Below are 22660 nucleotides of genomic sequence, written 5' to 3' on the forward strand. Positions count from 1 at the left end.
GTATCCCGTCCTCCTCCCTTACCAAAGTTGCGCTTACTGCGGCATGCGAGACTGCCAAATAAAGGTAGAGTTCCTCGCCTTGCACGGAAGGACTGAGTAGCGGTGGAGACGAAAGATACGTCTTTAAGTCATTAAAGGCCGTTTGGCATTCATCCGTCCACTCAAATGACTTTCTCAGAGTGTGGAAGAATGGTAAACACCTGTCTGTCGCCCTTGAGACGAACCTGTTTAGAGCTGCGATCTTTCCATTTAGACTTTGGACCTCCTTAACCGTCCTTAATGGTTCCAACTCCATTATGGCCCGCACCTTCTCCGGGTTGACCTCTATTCCTCTTTGGGATACAATGAAACCCAAGAACTTTCTCGCCGTTACTCCGAATGCACACTTGTTCGGATTCAGCTTCATGTTGAACGATCGAAGTATATCGAATGTTTCTCTGAGGTCATTTAGGTGATCCTCTTCGTGCATGCTTTTGACTAACATGCCGTCAATGTAAACCTGAACGTTCCTGCCGATCTGATGTGCAAACATCTTGTTCATTAGCCTTTGGTATGTTACTCCAGCATTTTTGAGTCCAAAAGGCATCACCTTGTAGCAGAATAATCCTTGGCTTGTGACGAAAGAGGTCTTCTCCTGATCAAATTCGTCCATCCTGATCTGGTTGTAGCCAGAGAAAGCATCCATGAAGCTTAGGAGCTCGTGTCTTGCAGTCGAATCCACTAGGGTATCTATCCGTGGGAACAGGTAGCTGTCTTTGGGGCAAGCCTTGTTGAGGTTTGTGAAGTCTACACACATCCTTCAATTTTTGTTGGCCTTTTTCACCATAACGACGTTCACCAGCCAGTCGGGATAGTATACTTCCCGGATGAAACCTGCCTCCAGTAACTTTCGAACTTCCTCAGCTATGGCCTTATCCCACTCCTGGGCGAAGACTCGTTTCTTTTGTCGGACTGGAGGGAAGGAGGGCGACACATTCAACCTATGGATCATGACTGAGGAGTCGATTCCCAGCATGTCTTCATGATTCCAGGCGAAGACGTCTTGGTTATTTCTTAGGAAAGTCGTGATCATCTGGCGTACTGGCCAACTGGCTAGTGTGCCGATTTTAGTCGTTCGTTCAGGCCGTGTGTCGTCAAGTCTTACTTCTTCTAGCTCTTCAACTGGCTCTGCTAATGCTCGCTGCTTCCCGATACACATCATCTGCTGTTGATCCTCCATCTCTAATATGGCGATATAGCATTCTCGTGCTGCTACTTAGTTTCCCCAGAATTCTCCTACCCCATATTCCGTCAGGAATTTGATCATTAGGTGGTATGTTGAAGTTACCACCTTCCAGGAATTAAGAGTGGGTTGCCCGAGGATGGCGTTGTAGGCGGACGAGTAGTCTACTACGAGAAACGTTATCTCCTTAGTGATCTGCTAAGGATAGTCACCCGCCGTTACGGTTAGCGTTATTGCGCCTAAAGGGAACACCTTTGTACCCCCAAATCCTACGAGTGGGGCGTTCCTTGGGGACAATCGTTCCCTGTCAATCCTTATCTGCTGGAATGCTGGATAGTATAGGATGTCTGCTGAGTTGCCGTTGTCGACGAGGACCCGGTGCATGTTATAATCCCCAATTTGCAGGCTGACTACTAGCGCGTCATCATGAGGATAGTGAAGTCTCCAAGATTCATCCTCTGAAAAGTTTATGATGGGGTTATCTATTCACGACATCTTTGGTACGGATCCTGTGAGTTGGACGCTATGGACCATCCTGAGGTAGGTTTTGCGGGCTTTCTTGGAAGATCTGGCTACAGCTGTGCCCCGTACGATCATTCGTATATCTCCTATGGGTGGTCTAGGGTGCTCGTTCTCCCATCGTGGGGCCTGTTCCTCCGGTGTATCAGTTCTTTCCCTGCTGACGAACCTCTGTAGTTTTCCTTGCCTGATTAGGGCCTTAATTTGCTGCTTCAGGTCATAGCAGTTAGTTGTGTTGTGCCCGTGGTCCTGGTGAAAGCGACAATACTTGTCTCTCGGTCTTTTGTTGGGGTCTCCCTTCAACTTTCCAGGGAAGGTCAATGCTCCTTCATCTTTGATTTGCATCAATACTTGGTCGATCGAGGCGGTTAACGGGGTGAAATTGGTGAATCTTCCAGTGGGGGGTCTGGAGCGCTTTTCATCATGTTGATCCCCGGTTTTAGCGACCTTTCGCCCCCTATATTGTCTCGTGTCCTCCTGCCTTTCCCTTTTCTTAGGCCTTTCCTTGCGGGCCAGCAACGCATCTTCTGCATTCATGTACTTGGTAGCCCTGTAGAGAATGTCAGTCATGGTTTTTGGGTCATTCTTGTATAAGGAAAACAAGAATTTACCCTTCCGTAGCCCGCTAGTGAATGCGGCTACGAGTATCTTATCGTCGGCTTCGTCAATCGAAAGGGCTTCTTTGTTGAAACGAGTTATGTAGGCTCGCAGCGTCTCGTCTTCTCACTGCTTGATGTTCATTAAGCACGAGGTGGACTTTTTGTATCGATGTCCACCTATGAAGTGTGTGGTGAACAGGGCGCTCAACTCCTTGAAAGTATTGATGGAGTTTGGTGTCAACCTACTGAACCAAACCCTCGCAGGCCCCTTCAGCGTTGTCGGGAACGCCCTACACATGATTTCGTCTGGTACACCTTGAAGGTGCATCAGGGTCTTAAAGGTCTCTAGATGATCGAGTGGGTCCTTGACCCCGTCGTAACTTTCGATCTGAGGCATCCGGAACTTTGGTGGCAGGGGGAATGAGTTGACGGACGCGGTGAATGGTGAGTCGGTTTTGTTCACTAAATCTTCAAGATCAGAAGATGCTCGCCCCTTGAGGGCGTTCATCATGACCTCCATCTGCTCCTTCATCGCCTGAATCTCTGCGATGATAGGCGGGGGGGCAAAATCCATGAGAGACGGAAGGCTCACATTTTGCTGCTCCGATCGGCTTGGGGCGTTGCTGCCCTCTGGCTTCTCCTACTCTCTTCGCTCGGCACTGTTACCTTCTTGGTTTTTCTCCTGAAGGTTAGGTCCTGCATCCCTTTGGCATAGCTGCTCCTCCAGATCATGGTTCTGCTTTGTGAGTCGTTCAACCGCCGTCATGAGAGTCTGGACCTGCCTTTCTAATGCAGTAGATCTCGGTGGCTCGTCTTCTTGAGCGTTGTTGGTGGTAGCCATCGAGCGAGTAAGTACCATGTGACTCTTATGTCCGGGAGGCGATAATCTGGCTTAAATTCTTCACGTTTCCCACAGACGGTGCCAACTGATGATGCCATAATATCACCAGTGAGCTACACGATCCACGCTCCACGATCCACGCTCACTTAAGCTAACAACCTGCAAGAATAAAGAAGTGATCTCACCGTGGGCACCGGTGTGCTGTCGACCAAATACCCTCCGATAGTAAAGTTAGAATTGTTCTTAACTCTAGAGTGCTAGAGAGGGTAAATTATGCGTACCTTGATTTGCGAGGGTATTGAAACTTTTATAGTAGAAGAAAGTCGGCTTCTCTTCCTTGGACTAGAAGTTTTTTCCTTATGGGACTCTACTTTGAGCAATCCCAAACATGATGGACAAACATTTCCTTGTAGAGTGGGTTTTTCATTAAGGCGGATCTTCTAGAATTATCCTTGTGCGGACATTCTGATTTCCCTAGGATCCCTTCGGATTTCAAACGTGTACACCAAGTATTTCAAGTGATGCTAAGCCCTGGGCCCTTCCTTAATGTCGGCCCATGAGTCTGAATCTGTCAGGCCCAATGTTGCGTGATTTCTTACCCTTTCAGGGTTTAAGGTAAAAAAAGAGAGTACAATTTTGAGGTTTAAGGTAGGGAAAGTGAGAAACCCATTTCTGTTTTCTGATAATTTTGCTCTCTGTGTTCTGTATTTCTGCTATTGCTGTCATTGTTGTGATGCTCATGGGTTTTCTTCATGCTCTTCTTCGGCCCTTGGTTGTGTTCATTGGCCCAAGCCTAAGATGAACGGGCCATTATGGGTTTGATCTATCTGTTAAACCTTTTCTTTGTCTTAATTATAAATTTATAATCAGCACAACTGCACATGAATATTTCATCCCACTAATCTTTCAAATCTAATTAGATGTCTTGTGGGTTCTAGTCATTTTTATTATTTATTTATTTATTTATTTTTTTTGAGGAGCAAATTCTAGTCAATTCAACTAATAAAGTCGTTTGTGAATATGCCTCTCTAATAGCCTATCTACCCTACGAAGAGTTTTATAACTTAACTGATACTTTTTAGTATTTCCCATGAATACATCTAGGGTTCAAATCTATGCTGCTACAATATAATGAAGTATAAACAATGGAACACACTAGACTAAGTCTAATGATATCCTCTTGTGTGGTCCTTGTCATTATTACTTGGAAGCTAAGGGAATAATGATAAATTATTTTTATATGGTAACTGACCAAGATAGCATTAGTAACGAAATTAGCTATTGTTTGATCATAATAGTTGGTATTCACTCGCTATTAAGGGATATTAATTGCAGGATTATGTTGTCATTGCATCTAATATATTATGGTTTATGGATTAACAAAATGTGAGATTGTTAAGTTCTATAGGTTAAGTGTTTGAGTTTTTGAGATCCATGATAATTTGTAAGTCTTGATAAGTTGTAATATGCATTTTGTTGGGTTATAAATTGACCATGATTAATTAATTCAATTACCCAAATTGATTAATTAGTCAAATTACAAGCAAATCAGATCAAGGCACAATAAAATCAGCAAACAAAATTAGAGTGCAGTGGAAAATAAGTTTAACGCAATGATTTGATTAAAATGGGGAAAACTCTCGCAAACAAAAACCCGCTGAGTGAATTTCAAGTCACTACTCTCAAAGAATCCACATACAAGAAAAAACGGTTACAAGCACAAGGAATTTTACCCTACATGCCTATCTCGAAGTACTTACCTACAGTAGGACTTATTGAGCTATACCAACCTCAACTTCAATCCTTGATTGGACTTGATCTTGTAGAAGACTTCTCATTTGCACGAATCTTCTATCTGTGACTGACTCCACAACAACCTTTTTGATTGTTGTAGCTTTGCAGAGATCTTCAATCCACACTTGGATGAACTAAAGCAGCTTGGTACAAAATCTTAGGTGCACAAATGTTATAGCAACACTTGTTATGCGTGTGTCTTTCTATACCTCTTTGATGATGACTGTAAAATAAGCCTTTTATATGATCTGGAACCCTAGAGCAAGAATTCCAACAAAACCAAGTCATTATGGGCTAAAAACAGAAATTTAACATTCAATTTTTCTAAAGCTTGATGAATTGAGAGGCGTCGAGCTTGGTATCGAGGTTCACTAACTCTTAATAGATCTACAGGTATTGAGCAGTTTTGTGTCTTCAATAATACCACTTGTTTGACAACTAAATGATCTTCTTGAACACACTAGAAACTAAGACTCAAATACATAGTTTTTGATTTGAGAGGTTAATTGTGCGCTTTGATAGTTCAGGGAGCCAAAATGTAAGATGAGTATAGTTAGGCTAGAAAAGTATAATACTACAAATTAAGAACAATGCATAAAGAAAATTTGAAACCCCAATCTGATGGCCAAGTGGTATGTCTTGATGGCTTGTAAGCAAGTCCAGATCCTTCCAAAAAGTGAGTGAGGGTGGATGATGTGAATCCCGTCAAGAATAATGAGACCCAATAACGAAAGGGAACCCAAGATCATTCTATGGATAGATTCAAATGGGAGACCTCGACCCGTTGTTTATGACAAACAAGAACCTCGGTATAAGGAAGACGCCACAAACGGTGGTGGAAACTCCGTTCGATAAGTTGAGATGAACGCCACGGGAATTCCCGATAAGTTCGAGTAGTTCTTCAAAGAACCAAAGAAAATAAACCTGACAAGTTTTATCAATAATCTCTGAAAAACGTTTACAGACTTAGATGACTATTTAAGGGCTCCTTAAAACTTGACAGACAAGAAAATATATTCTAAAATAACTCCTAATTGATACCTAACCATATTAGGAATAAAGTTTGACCTAAAAAGTATTAAATGAACCTAAAAACAAGGAAATAAATCACATAAACCTAGAATAACGTTTTTTACATAGATCCAAAATATTTCATGCCAATTCTTAGCCTTGACCGGATCCTTCTAGAACTTGAATCAAGGTGATGATTTTTTGTTGCCCATGTGGATCATGCTCAATGTGCCTCCATGAGTTTGCTTGAGCCCATAACTCTTGGACGAGTCCGTTGAGTACATCCTTGAACTTCTTTGTTCGTGCTCTTGTAACCAGCCCAATTAGTACTTGAATGAGATCCTTCGAATCGGTGCCTTGATCTCCATCAGTGGAAACCCTTTCAGGTTCAAACCGAAATATAAATATATAATTTAAAACCTAACGCTTCGTTCGTTTAGATGGAAAACCTTGTGTAAAGATAGTTTTCCATGTTTTCTAGTGTTTGGTAGCATAAAAAAAGATGAGTCAAAAGAAAACTATTTTTGGTCAACATAAAAAGTATGGCTTATTTTTAGAGATTGTTTTCCATTAATTTTTTTTGGAAAATAACTATATCTCACAGCAAGTTAAACAAGGGAAGTTAGGAGGTTGTTTTTCAACTCATTTAAAGTTGCTACCAAACATTAAAAAATGAGATAGTTTTATAGAAAATACTTCTTGGAAAATGACTCGTTTTCTAGAAAACGTCATTGCTGAAACAAACAGAGCGTAAGTGTATTTACATCATACTGAAAAAATATTGAAAAAAAAATTAGGATTCTCATATATTATAATATTTCAAAAAATCATAGAATGGATCTAATATTGCTAATGCAAGACATTGCTCAGTATATGTAATTCAATGGATATTAAGTACACTGAATATCCCATTTTGAGAGAACAATCTTTCAAAGCACATGCCAATTTAGAAACAAAAAGAAATAAATATATTCAAAAGAAATATATGCCAATTTCACAAATATACATAGATTTCGTACTTTCTTTATAATATGATGACTACAAATTACAACTTATGCATGGTTTAGATTAATCTATTTCATTTAAAAAAAAATATTAATCCATTTCTTTCTTATATTCGGGTCTAGTAGTAAGTATATACATGCCAAATAATTTATCTAACACCATGTTCGGTTCACTTGGAGAGAGAGGAAATGAAAAGAGACTACAAAATCTTTCAATTATGTGTTTAATATGTCAAAAGGGAGAGAAAGAAAAGAATATAAAATTGGAGGAAAACAATCTCCTCAAAATAGGTTAAATTTGAAGAGAAATGTTTGAGGAAAAAATAAAAACCTAAAAATAAAGCTTATTTTCTCTCAAATATATCTTTATAATTAAAAAAACATTAAAAAGTGACAATTATTTATTTACATTTCATTTCCAATGTGTTTTTTTCTCGATTTTCCAACGTCATTGAGTTACGCTAGTTAAACGCTCAGCTGGTGGTTTTTTGCTTACTTCTCCTCAGCATCCAGTAGCACATTTTTGATAGTGGACATGGTTTCCTGAAGCTTTTTCAGATCATTTTCAATGCCCCATGCCTGGGAACTTTACTATTTGTGGTGTTAGTTTATAAATAAATTCATAATTTACACAAGTATGCATTTTGTTCTTGTGAGTTGAGATTATGGTAATTAGTGGCCTGCATTCAACTCAATCTAACCTAACCTAATGCATTATGTTGGTTTTTCCTGGAATACATGCAATATGTGGCCTGCATTCAACTTGTTATAATTGTTCAAGCAATACATGCAATATGTATATGTATGGTTTATGAGAACTTATAAAGTGATCTCATAGAGGTTTTACTTTAGACACAAATTTTACTACAACTTTAAGGTGGTTGATTGAAGCAGTGGGTTTATACACTCGACCACACATCAAGCTATGGCAAATGGTATGATTGTAATTTAATTGTTTGCTTTGAATAGTTTGTGGCAAATGGTATGCTTGTAGAGGAATTTTTTACTTTGACTAGTTTTGATTTTGGAGCCTAATGTATAATGTGTATAATGTGCACACACAGAGAGAGAGAGAGAGAGAGAGAGAGAGAGAGAGAGAGAGAGAGAGAGAGAGAGAGAGAGAGAGAGAGAGAGAGAGAGAGAGAGAGAGAGAGAGAGAGAGAGAGAGAGAGAGATCTGTTATGTCTATGCTAGCCATCAGCATCACAAACAGTAGTAGCATTAAGGACATCGTTGAAGGACTATTCCCAATTGAATTAGACTTAGCCATTGACAAAAACATAGAAGAGAAATGAAGACTAATAGCTTTGAATGAAAGCAACTATGCCACCAAACACTCTTTTTATAGAGAGAGATGCTTGTGCTTGAGATCGAGATTTTTGAGTGACTATAGCTAGTCAAGCACTCCATGGAAATGGATTGCCTAGTAGTTCCACCACAAGCACTCCTATGGAAATTAAGATATACAAAATTATCTACCGCAACCAAGTGCATCACTTAGAGCCCGTCTAACTGGTTGTTATTTTGTTGGACTTTGTCCTTCCTCTGATATCATTTGTGCAAATAGTAGAAGCTCTAATATCACTTGTGTTATAACACTCATAGATTGGAGCAAATAATAGTGAAGATAAATAAAGTCAAAAAGAGAAATCAAATCCACTATACTTAATAGTAATTACAACACTCGATCTCTCTTACATATTACAGCACTCGATCTCTCTTACATAACTCTCATCATGGGCATCCTTCTAACTCCATAGAATGATCAAATTACTCCTCTTCTAATAGTCTAATTTTCTTCTAGGAGAATTCTTTTAAGAATCTTCTCTTCTTCTCATATGTGAGGACCTTTAGGCCAAGGCCACCAAAGCCTTTATGGTACGATCTATATATAAGCCTTCATATCCTATCCCTTAGTTAACAAGAAATATTACAAAGAAAACTCCAAAAAAAAGTAATCAAGTTAACTTTCCTTCTATACAAAGAAATGCCAAGTAGGGAACCAAGTTCAAATAAGAATTTGAGACAATTTCCAATAAATCTCTTCTTTGATTCAAATTCAATAAAAAAATCTTCCTTTTTGGTCATGAATCATGATAACTCCACCTTAATTCTATCAAATATTTTTCCTTTTTAGTCATGATTATTGTTTGCACAACTAAACACACACATGCCTTTGCGTGGAAATTTGTGAAATCTGATCTCAAACTATACCAAGATAAACCTTGGGCTCTAATACCACACATGGTGCAATAGCGGAAGTTATGATACCACTTGTTGTGCATATCATACTCTCATCATCCAAATCAATAATGCTGAAGAAAAAAAAAATTTAATAAATACACACACATATACAAAGAACATAAAAAGTTATATGGTTCAGCAAGATGCTTTTATCCATAGGTGGTGATAGAGAAATAGTTTCAGTATAAATTCAAAAAGATTACAATAGTAGCACAATGACTTTATCAAGAAATCCAAATCCCCAAAATTCACCTTAAAATTTAACAAAAGACACAAGACAAGAAAAATTCAAGCATATTACAATAGTAGCACAATAACTCTCTTAAGAAGCCCAAACCCTAGATATGCCTTAAAGTTTCACAAATGACACATGACAAGAAAACAATGATGGGGCATTCTCTCATACACTAAAACTAAATAGGAGGCTTAGTATATATACTTCCAAGGGCTTATAGCTGAATTGACACCTCCCCATGCACAAAGTGCTTGGGATTTAGAAGGGGGAAAATGGTTCGAGCTATGGGAGGGGGAGAGGGGTTAGCAATATATTGTAATTATCTCTAAAAAAAAGTATATGTACATGATTATAGTGGTTGGAGTGCATGACACATTGTTTGATACCTACTTTAAGAATTGGCTAATAGTAGTATTGTTATGGGCAAAGTTCTTAATAAGTTATCATGTAGTTACACTCAAGCCATTATAACAAATCCCTATATTGGACTTGGGTTCCTGTTTGATTTTTCTTGGAGTGAAAAAGAAGTTGACTTTATTACTTTTCTAAAGTTTCTTTGTATGGAAGGAAAGTCTATTCCTTGTCAAAAAGTAATGTATTTCTTCTTCAAATAAGTAATTAACATTTATTTGCCAAAAGTCTTGTAGTTTAATTGGTTGACATCTCCTGCTATTTCTAATGGAGATATGTAGGGTTCAAATACCCCTTCCCCCATTATAACTATCAAATTATGCTATTGCAGAATGCTTCCAAGCTATAAAAAAACGAGTTCTCCTCCTTTGTGAAATAAAATTTTTTTTTTCCCCCCACAGATAAAGAAAAATCCAACTGCAGATATAAGAGGTGTAAACAATAAAAGATAAATAGAATTTAAAAAAAAAAAAAAATCAAAGCACACACATGAATTGTTTAGTTTTCCTTACAAATTTTCTATGAATATTAACAAAAGGAATTACAAGGATCATGGATATATACATATATATATATATACTGAAAAATCCAATATTTACCCCAGTGATCTAATTACTGCATTTTTTGCCACTTATACCCTAATTAATCATTAAAAATTTAACAATGACAATGATAACACACCTACATGAATATTACCACAATCCAAAAGCAATAAAATAAAGCAAAATATGACACAAGAACTTTCACGATGAAGTGGAAAACTTTTGAAGAAATTTTGAAAGAAAATCCACTTTGGATATCCAATCCCACATGAAGTTTCACTATAAGATAAAAATTATTACAGCTAGCCTGTACTTACAAAACTTTGCAAACTTAGAATTGATGTGTAACCTAGCAATTTAATGATCCATTTGTCTCCCATTGCAGCCGCTCTAGAACCCTAGATCTCTTCTTTAGAATCTCCACCATTAATGAGCTGGTTTGTACCAAACCAAAACTTTGGTATGTTAGTGAACTCACTGAAAAAGGTTAAAGACTTCTGTTGTTTGGATGGAAATCAGCTTAGGTTCACAAGGTGAAAAACATGGGAGAAGAATTTTCTCCATTTAGGCTCAAAGAAAAAAGGCTTTTTAGAGTTTGTTTGGATACCGCTTTCTGTTGAAAACTAAAAATACTGTAGCAAAATAATTTTTAAATGTGTGAATGGTGCCGTGGGACCCAGTTTTGAAGTTGTTTTTGCTGAAAAAATATTTGCGGGTCCCATGAATAGTGCATAGGACCCACTAAAAAAAACGCAGACGCACATATATGGCATTTTCATCGCAACCCAAACCCAGCCTTAGAATACCCTTTGTACAACATCCTCTCTTTTGATAGTCGTTCATCAAAGGGTGTTTATAGGTAGATGAAAGTTTGGGTTAAATCAATTTGCAAAATATAATTTCACACAGGCAAAGGTTGAGCAAAGTCTTTGCCTAATTTATTGATTGCTTAAGTGAGTCCCGAGCTCACTCAAGTGGCCTTCTAAAACTTGAGATCTTCAGCATTCCTAATTTAAAATTTTACCTTATTTATTTTGCAATGATTACAACCCTCATTAGCACCTATTTTGGCACATGGAATTTTGCAACACAAACCTAAATCTTAACAATCTCCTCCTTTGACAATTCTCTAATAAGACATTACATATAACTCAATAAAACAAAACGCAACCCTAAAACCACAAAAACTAGGACTAATTTTAATTTTGCAAGATTGAACTCCAATCTTAAAAAGTGAAAGGTATTGGTGGTTTCCCAGAATAATTCTCCTTGGGCGCTCACTTTAAGCAAATCCTTACTCATGAGGATGATCCGCTTTCGTTGTGATAGCATCAAGGAAATATAAAAAGCCCGCGTTGTACAAATCTTGGCTTCAACTTCTGAACAAGCCCTAGACCACCATGAAGAGGGATGGGACAAAGACCCTTGATTCTTGCAAGTCTTGGCTAGCTATGATATAGACAGTGAGTTATCTATGAGATTCCGAAATAGTGCACGCTCTATTACATGCACATCATGATCATGCAACTGACGCAAGCATGTCATTCCATCAATGACATTACACCAATAATTTCATGGAGTCAATTTGAAATAATTTCAAATCAAGCCAAGACTTGTACACATATCTCATGCAGCCAGGCATATGTTATGCCTCAATGTCAACTGTAAAAGTATTGCACTCAATGGCATCGACTGCATTGCAAGAATTATCATTTGAAAAAGGTTACGCATCTTCATTGAGTCACATTATCAAAATTTACAAAAGATAAGAAGATGGCTCAAGGTAAGGTTTCTTTCAAACTTCATGGAATACCGTGTTTCATCAAAGTCATGTGCAAGTGTAATGAGCATTCTTTGTCACCAAAAAGTCCAACATTGCCAAGAATGATCTTTGACTTTAAAATAATTTTTTTTTTTTTTTTTTCATGAAAAGAAACAAACTTTTAAGAAGAATTCATGTGCAAATTCTCAAAGAATCATGATTTTCTATGGTTGTGGCATTTTATCAAGCATGTGAAATGCAACCACGACTAACAAGATTATCAAAGGCTTTCAACCAAGTAGTGCAACCTAGTTCCTACATACAAATTTATCGAAATATAATCAAGACCCGTCAAGAACAAGTCACATTCATCAAGAAATCATTGCAAACCTATGAAAATACGAGAAAAACAAGCAAGAACTTCGAGAAACATCATTGCGGCAACCCCATAGGATAAAAATCTAGAATTTCTCTCAAGAAACAAAAGCAAAAGAAAAGAAAATTGACTATGCTTGAAAAGATTTATGATTTTGGGTTCTTGCAATAACCTTTGCTCCTCATTTGTTGGTGGAATCACAATCTTGTTCACCTTCTTTCTTGATGGATGGAGCGTGGGGTAGAGGTTGTGAAGAGGAAGAAATTGTGTTTGACCGTTTGAAGGGAGAGGAGCGGAGAGGAGAGGGTAAGGGCAACTTTTGTATTATGTCAAATTTTGTATAATTCAGATATTATTTATTATATAGTTTATAAGTTTATATTTTATACATAATTTTAAACAATAAAAATAACAAAATTTTTAATTTAAACAATTTATTAATGATATAGTTATTGATATTTAATTTTCTAAAAATTTTGCAAATATGGAGGATATAAGAAGTAAATATAATTCAATGGTGAATTTGTTAAAATTCACTTTAAATAAAAATATATTGAGTAAGGTTGTAGTCTTAAGTTACAACCAGTTTTGTAATTAACCTTTGTATTTTTTAAAATAATTTTTTAACTATTAAAATGAGAAGGAGATGAAATAATAAAATGTCTAATTAGAAACACCAGAAGTTTGAGTTACGAAATTCTTAGCAATTGATATATATATATATATATATATGTATGTATGTATATATACACATTCTTTTTTTCTTTTGTTCAATTTAATGAAATAGATATTATAAAGATAAAATTGATAATTCAATTTTTGTTAGATAATATGCAAATTGCATACCTTACGTTTGACCAAATTCATTTAAGTCTTCTAACTTTACTTTCATTGAATCGAGCCATCTAAATTTCAAATTTATTAAATTCAGGCTTTTAGTCCAACTTTGTTAAAAACAATTGTGGTCAAGTATGCAATTAACTATTAAAAAAAAAAAAATTCTCACATAAAAAATCTATAAAATAATTTTATTAATTTAATAGATTTTTTTTTTCATGTGAGAAAAATATTTTTTCAATGGAATTTATTTTTCTTATAAATTGGATGAAATGCTTGAATTGAATAAATTTGAAACATAAAAGACTCAATTAAATGAAAATAAAGTTAAAGGACTTAAATTAATTTTAATTATACTTAGAGGATGCAATTTACATTTTAGCCATTTAATATATATATAAATTTGGAGGAATTGGGATTGAAGGATATCTCACCCTCTTTAAATCCCTTCAAACCTCTTCCCCTTCCCTTCAAAAATCACTTCTAAAAAAATAAAATCAAAACTTTCAATTAATTTAATCTAGTTATATTTTTCAAAAGACTAGTCAATTTATAATTAGGGTTCCTTGTAATCACTTAGAAACCCAAAATTCACCTAATAAACATATAATGTGGGATTCAACACACATGCACACTACAAACTCAAATAAACAAATCCAATCAAATCCATATTTATAAAGAAATGTGTTATGAAAAATCTGTGTGAAAATATTTGTTTACATCAAATAAACAAATCCAACACACATGCAGCCTGATTTCTTAGACCAAAATTTAATTAAGACAATTTTCACATCTTGGATAGATACATAAACTTGATTCCTTACCAGGCAAAGGGACTATAAGTAAGTCTTATTTATAGCTATAACACACATAAAAGCTATCCTTATGCCAAAGTGCACTAGCTAGTGCTAATCTTAACTTAAATTAATTTGGTATTTAGGTTGTTTGTTTGGATAAAAGAGCCTCCAGTTTTTCTCATAATCAGGTGTCTTCAGTTTCTCATTAAACATGGCAAACATGTAAGTTTATATAAGCCTGTTAGGCCTCTTTGGAGTCCCTCCCTTCATATGCCTAATCAAATTTGAGTTGTAAGTGATTGCATATTCAAAACTTGTCGCGGGTCCCCCTTCAAAGGGCTACCAGTCTCTGACACAATGATTTTCAAAGACCCCCCATTTGGCCTTCTTTAATGCTCAGTAAAAGGCATTCAAAATGGCATAAAAAATGTTTTGGTATCCATGTTCGCCATATCTTGCACTACAACTGAGAGAGAAGTAAAAAAAGCATACTCAAGACTAATGTTTTGAGTATTACCAATGTAGCTAAAGTATTGATACGTGTTAACGAGTAATGGGTACTTATGCTTCATTAAAAAGCTTATGATGGGATAAAGTGAAGGGAATCAACAAGAAATTCCCAACCTATGAGAAACAAAGAATAGAGAAAACACACGCTAAAGAAAAATAATCGCATGCACAAGATAGTATTTACGTGATTAGGCAATTTGCCTATGTCGACGAAGTTGCAGGGATTTTACTATTATTAGGGAAAAATACAAGTGCGGCAATACAATTTTTTTTCTCTCTCTAAAACTACAACAACAAACCCTAATCACCAAAACAATGTTCTCTACATCCTGCACATAGGATTCACAATGGGTACACAACGGGCAAAAAAATTTTCCCGAGGGTGTTACCCATAGACCCCCAGAAGGCTTGTCCATGGGTGTTATGGCTTGGGCCTATCAACCCAAGCCTCCGCTCCATGGACTAAACCTTAGAAAATCTCCCATTAAAAATCATGCAACATTATTTCGGATCAAGTCGAGTTGTCAACCGGATCAAACACAACTAAGCTCCACAAAACCCAACATAAAGAAGTGATCGGTACTGAAATGTGAAGGAGCCTATTGATGGAGGGTAGGACTCTGCAAGGGCAACTTGATAAATGGGAGTGGAGACTTTAATATTCTTATATCTAAGGCTAGCATTATAAATTGCAGTTTGAATGTTTTCCATGATCGGGAAAAAAATTTTTGCATATGGATCGTTGGGCTCTATTTCATTGCCAACTGCAATGTATCTGAAATTAACATCGGTTGAATAGGAGATCTGGGGTTCAATTTCCGCTTATACCAAAAACCGATTAGTATCTTGATCTGATGATAAAGAACTATCATGAAGAGAAGACGTCATAGGTTGAAACTCTCTAAAAAAAAAAAAAAGAACAAAGAAATTGACATCTCCATAGTTTTGCACATTGTTTTGGATCCATGTGTTTGCATAGTCTTGGCTTGAAGCAATGCTTTGAAGCTCTTCATTAAAGACACTAAGTATGAACTCAATATTGGTGCCTCTAAGGGCTTGGAGAGAACCATAGTTTTGGACATAAAGTTGCATCCTTCTGATGCTATATTGTTTGTATATATTTATAACTTCTCCTGGAAACAATAAGTTGTTGCCAAGCATTCATAACAAACACCTATCTTGGCAACTGATTAAAATAAAACATGTCAAATTTTATGTCATGATCATATTTCCATCATATGCTCACAAAGTACATAGTAAATCTACAGTCAATAACTACCTGATTCATATAATGTTGAAATTTAAGTTTATTTATTATAACATATCAAATTATTAATTCAAAATCAAATAAAGTACATTCTTTTCACCAAAAAAAATAAAATATAGTACATTCTTCATTACATAATATAACATGTCATATATGAGTAAGTTAAAAAATAATATTATGTCATATATGAGTAAGTTAAAAAATAATCTTGATGAAGAAAAAAAGCAAGGACAAAGTTTAGTTTCAAAATTAGTTGTAGCTTAAGGCTACAAACTCACTCAATAAAATATATATATTACAAGATATTTTAAAAATCTAACCGTTGAATTGTATGTTCTTTATGCTCTTAATATACATGTTAAATTTTGTGTTAATCGGATATTATTTACTACATGATCTAAAGCCTAAAATTTGTGCATAATTTCAAATTACAAAAACTTACAATTAAAAAAATTTATTGATAAAATTGTTATTGATCTTTTAATTTTCTTGAAATTTTGCAAGCATAGAGGATATAAGAAAAAGATGTAATCAATTGTGAATTTGTTAAAATTCACATCCAATAAAAAGATATTGAATAAGGCTACAACTAATTTTGTAACCTAAGACTGCAACTAATTTTGTAACTAAATTTTGCAATTTATACGTGAGTAAGGTAAACAAGGAAAACACATTGTTAATGGAAAATAATAATAAAATGTCATATGTGAGTAAAGTAATAAAAAAGAAATAGGTTTAGGAATAAAAATAATGACTCGTTTATTTACTGAATTAAATTTATTGAAATGTATCGAAAAGGGTATAATGAGCTAGAATTTTGGATGAAATTGAATAGAGTGATGATTCATATTAATTTAATTACCTAGAATGAAATATTTCAGTCATTTCAGGCAAAATGGAACAAAATTAATAACATTAGTTTAGAGAAATATAATTCTAATAAAAGTTATCATTGTGAAGCTAGTTAGTTTTTACTTTGTCATATATACAATTAAATTTACATGTACAGTTAGACTTTAACCTTCTGTTTGGATTGAGGGAGATGAGGGGGAGAGTAGAGGAGAGGAAAATGGAAGATGACTAGAATATAATAAATTTTAGTATATTCCGGACACTTTCCTCTCTCCCTCCATCTTTCTCCATTTAAAACATAGTGTAAAAATATCATAATACCCTATAGCTTTTTATGAGATCATTTTTACCAAATTTTTAATGTAGACTCAATTATACCAAATTTATTATTGGAGAGACATTTAATATATATTACCCACATATCTGTAATTATCATGCTAAACAAATATCAAGATGATTAAAAATTATTTTCTCTACAAGTTTTTAAAATATCCAAAATCATGGTTTTATTGTATTTTATAAACAAACTAAAAACATGACTAGAATTGGATATTAAATTATTTTTTACTAAGGTAATATTTGGCATACAATACACAAGTATAGAGAGTACATGTTACCAATTTTCTGGTTTTCTAAGATTATCTCTCATGTCATACATGTTAACTGTGCAAATGAATCCGAAGGCTTTACTTCATTTCCAACTGCAATGTATTTGAATCTGACATTTCCAAAGTTTTTCACATTGTTTTGGACCCAAGCATTTGCATTGTTTTGGCTTGAAGCAATCTCTTGAAGCTTGTCATTTGGAAGGCCTAGCATCAGCTCAATATTGGAGCCTCCAAGGGGTCGGAGAGCATCTTGGTTTGGATCATAGAGCCTCATTCTTTGGATGTTGTTTTGTCTATAGAGAGCTACAACTTCTGTTTTGTTGGTGGTGGTAGGTTGTTACCAAGCATTCCATAACAAACACCAACTTGGGCACCTGCATTAGATTAGACAATAAGTCAATGGTTTTACATGCATATATATGCTTATGCAATTTATCTCATTCAGGGACTCAGGGCGGGAATGTTATAAATATATTGAAAGTGGAAGATTCATTGGGTTTGTAGGCTGGCATAATATAATAATATATTAAAAGTGAAAGATTCATTGGATGGTAATGGTGATGTTAGAGATATTATATATAAGACTTACTAAGTGAAGCTTTACCAATTATAAAAAATAATAATTCAAATATTCTTTCATTAAGTTGTTAAAATCCATCAATCACATTATAATATGTAAACTTATTGTAATAAAATATGGACTAGCGTAGCATTTTCTGTAAGATATATACTAGGGTGTGTTTGGATACCGCTTATTTTGCTGAAAATTGAAAACGTTGTAGAAAAATAATTTTTAAATGTGTGAATAATACTGTGTGGCCCATTTTTAATAAAAGTTTTTTTTTTAAAAAAGTTTGTGGGTCTCGTGAATAGTACATGGGACCTGCTAGAAAAGCAGAATAGTTGTTAAAACGCGCTTCTCAAAAAAAGAAAAAAAACTGAAAAACGCAGACACTGGAGCAAATCATCAGTATCCAAACGAGTACTAAATGATTAAGTAATCATGAAAATTTTCATTTGTTCAACTAATTGTTGCCACTTGCCACCATCATGAATTTGCTATTTTATCTTCTAACTTTCCAGTTGAATCCACAAGGAGTAACTAGAATTCAATGGAAAGAAAGGAGAAAAATATTTTTGAAAAATTCTTATTCATGAAATTCTGACCTAAATTTTTCTTTATATATTATATGTCTATTGAAAGGTTTATAAAAACTTATTTTTCTAGTAATATGATTATATTTTGACTAGCAGACCCTTAAAAACACCTAGAACCAAGAAAAAAAAATCCTCGGTACTAAGATAGCGATAATTATATAAAAATTAAAAAACTGACAAATGATAAACATTAAACCCCAACTGTTGTCCTATATCACTTAGTAAAATGTGTTAGTTCTACACATGATTTTATTGGACTCCCCTCTCCCTTCTCTCTCAACCCATTAGTTTGAGAGAGAGAGAGCCAAAACCAAACAAAACAAATGAAGAAAGGTCCCCTACACACCCATACACACAGAGAGCTAAATACAACTAATGAGGTAGTTCTTAATTTAAATATGCTTAGAAGGCTAGTTGTGGCTCATTTAAGAGAAGTAATTTGGCGACTTCCTTTTATTAGGTGCCCACTCTAAAGACAACTATTGAGTGGCGCTTAATTAAATGCTATTATTTTGGTGAGCATGCAACGTGAACGTGCTTCAATTCTAAAAATGGCATGACGACCAAGACCGATTTTGGAGATTGGACTAAGGTTGGTTCAATCAAGCTTAGCTCAAAGGAAAATCTATTGCCTAGAGGGCAACATTAATTTGATTTTGGTGGTTTCTACTTTCTACTCCTATAGTTCTAGGGATAGTACTATATGGTGCCTTAATAATTGTTCATCCTCTCACGACAACATAGAACCCACTTGTGGGTGCAAGAGGCCAGGCAGTACACTGTGGGTGTGTGACAATATCACAGCTCCTTAACCTTGGGCTAATTAAGACACAAAAGCATTTGATTGGGGCTGTAAAAGACTTTAAAATCATGTATCAATATGTGAGAGAGAGAGAGAGAGAGAGAGAGAGACCTGTTGTGCCTAGGGTACCCATTAGCAGCCCAAGCACCAGCATTATTGTGGAAATCATGGAAGGGCTTTTATCAGCATGACCGGATTTAGCCATTGAGCAAACTATATATGGAAGGAATAGGAAACAAAAAGCTAAGATAGCCAACTATGCCTTATACCATTGTTCAACTGCCCTTTTATAGAGTGAGAGATATAGATGGATGCTTGTACTATATATTTTTTTGAGTGACTATATCCACATTCTACATTTTTGTTGGTCGGGCACTCTACGTGAACCAAGTTGTACACATAACAACTTGCATCATTCAAGGCAAATCTAACTGCTCATTAATTTGTGGAAATTTCTCCCCATGCCTTTGAATTGTCTTCAATTTTTTAATGTCCCACTATGTTTGGTTTTATTTGAGACAACTAGTCTTATTGGTTGCCTTCCTACGGAAATTTACATGTTTATGTGAAGGACGCATTGGTCTTTCCAATTGGATGGTATTTGAAATTGATTCATTTAATTTATGGTTCAAATTAAATATTATAAATCTAAAAGTACATATAGTATTATGGTATGAAAATTGTACACCGTTAAATAGAGATGATCTTGTTCCTACGTTTTTACATCCATGCAACATTTAATGGATGGACTGTGTCTTTCATTTCTACAATCAATCATTTTTCAATTTTATTTGTATCATGTGCAAAGTTTGGATCACTTGTAGTGCTATTAGATGTAAAAAAATGTTGCTTCTACAAGGACTCCTTGTTATCAAGGGAGTACTCCCATGGAAGTGAATAATTTTTCTTATCAAACACAATTCGGCAATTGGCACACCTTCGACATTCTCAATAGCAACATTTAGGATGTAGGGTTTCCACTCCTCAATTTAACAAAAGGATATATAGTAACACATTTTTAGCAAATTTTATATATTTTGTATTACGCTTTATTTGGTAGGAAAGAAAAGAGGGGGAGAGAACGAATAAGAACCGTGTCAAGATTAAAAGTTTTTCTATTGTTTAAATGAGTAAAAAATAAGTGGGAAAGCAAAGAGAGTTGATGGTTTTTAGACCCCTTAAAAACACAATTGGATTAATTTAGGTAATTAGCCAAGTTGTTACTTAGTCCAATTTAACAAATCTAGGTTATCACAATTACAACAATCATATCATGTAAAGCAACGGAAAAATAAATAACACAAAGATATGATCACCTAGGAAACCAAATCGGTAAAAGCCTGGGGAGGATTTAACCTAACTATTCTCAAGGTAAACCTGAATCCACTATCTTGAAAGAATCGAAGTTCATACAATAAGACTTACAAGCCCCCACACTCAACTTCTTATTACTACCCACCAGTACAACTTACTGACACGACCACGTGCAAGCTCCGAATCCACGGACTCCTTCTTTCTTGGATTTATCACCAGATATAAACACACCTGCTTGTGTTTCTTTAAACTTCCATGGCAGCAACTGAATTGATCATCAAGGTGTAGATAATATATATCTCCTCCTTGAAAACCCTAAGTTTGTGTAAAGGAAAGTTCTTCTAGATCTCACAAGAGATTTACACAAACAACAATATGAGCAACCTTTAGAGAGCCTTTGGGTACAAAACCCTAAATACACAAAGAGGCATAAAAGGCACTCTAATCTCTCTAAAACTACTTCTAGAAAAGTTCTAGGGTTTCCTTTATATATAGGAGAGTTTTACTTGAACCCTAATACATTTAAGTAGAGTTTGAGCTAAATTGGAATTCTACAGAAAAATAAATCTGCACGTGGTTCGATCGATCGAGTCTAATTTTCGATCGATCGAGCCTTGCAGATTTAGTCCAACGAATTCTGCAATCACTTGATTCTAATTTTACAAATAAACATATTTTGAGCAAGCCTAAACCTAGACTCTATGTTTTTATCATAGTTTGCCAACATAATACAAATTGAAGTTCTAATACATTAGTTCCTAATTTCTTAGAACCTAACAAGAGTGGATGCTAATTTCCACCAGGTCCACTATAGTCATATCGGCCGAAAACCAAATAGTAATTAGATTTATTAATATGCATTATGGAAAATTTTCACTGCCCTTCCCTAAGGGTTTTTTATTTTATTTTAAATATATATATATATATATTACACTCACCTCTCCTCTAATTTTTAATTAGACACTCGCCTCCCATAAATTACAAATTATTGACACTAACCTCCCTAAATGATTGAAATATATAATTTAAAAATCTTGAAATAAAATATTTTTTAAAAAAAATTTCAAATTTCCTATTAGAGGGGGTATACAGGTGGAGGGTAAAATAGAAAATTCAAGATTTTTAAATTCTTTTTTCGGTTATAAAAAATTATCTATAACAACCAAGTGCATCACTTAGAGCTCGTCTAACTGGTCCATGGAAATTAAGTTATGCAAAATTATCTATGGCAACGAAGTGCATCACTTAGAGCTCGTCTAATTGGTTGTTATTTTGTTGGACTTTGTCCTTCCTCTGGAAAATTTAGGCTTCTCTACATTGCGTTGTGACTTGTGAGAATGTTTATTTATATAAATGATCTCTCACCATAGCATGTTGCCTTTCTACGAGGTCCTCATTGAGTAACAAAAGCTCTAATACAATTGCGTGATAGTCAAAACTCTAATATGAAATATCATTTGTGCAAATAGTAGAAGTTCTAGAATCTCTTGTGCAATAAGACTCATAGATTGGAGCAAATAACAGAAAAGACAAATAAAGCACCAAGCACACAAATATGCAAGAAATTATGTGGTTTAACAAGTAGCCTATCTCCATGGAAAGAGAAATCAAATCCACTATATTCAATAATAATTAAAACGCACGATCTCTCTTACTCTCATCTGGGTATTCTGTTAACTCCCTAGAATGATCGATTATCCAAAAAAAATCCATAGAATGATCAAATTACTCTTCTTCTAAAATTAATTTTCTCCTAAGAGAATTCTTCTTCTAATATTCTTCGCTTCTTCTCAAGGAATCCAAATCCCCAAGATTTACCTTAAACTTTAACAAAAGACACAAGACAAGAAAAAATTCAAGCAAGATTACAATAGTAGTACAATAACTATCTCAAGAAACCCAAATCCCACAGTTTGCCTCAAACTTTCACTAATGACACAAGACAGAAAAACAAT

General features: G+C 35.0%; 1 pseudogene; it reads right to left on the minus strand.

Annotated features, from left to right (window-relative positions):
* Nucleotides 1-14604: 14604 nt before the first annotated feature.
* Nucleotides 14605-19596, minus strand: LOC115979915 (annotated as a pseudogene).
* Between the last annotated feature and the right edge of the window lie 3064 nt (nt 19597-22660).

The sequence above is a fragment of the Quercus lobata genome, chromosome 3, assembly GCF_001633185.2.
Source record: "Quercus lobata isolate SW786 chromosome 3, ValleyOak3.0 Primary Assembly, whole genome shotgun sequence".
Taxonomy (NCBI): Eukaryota; Viridiplantae; Streptophyta; class Magnoliopsida; order Fagales; family Fagaceae; genus Quercus; species Quercus lobata.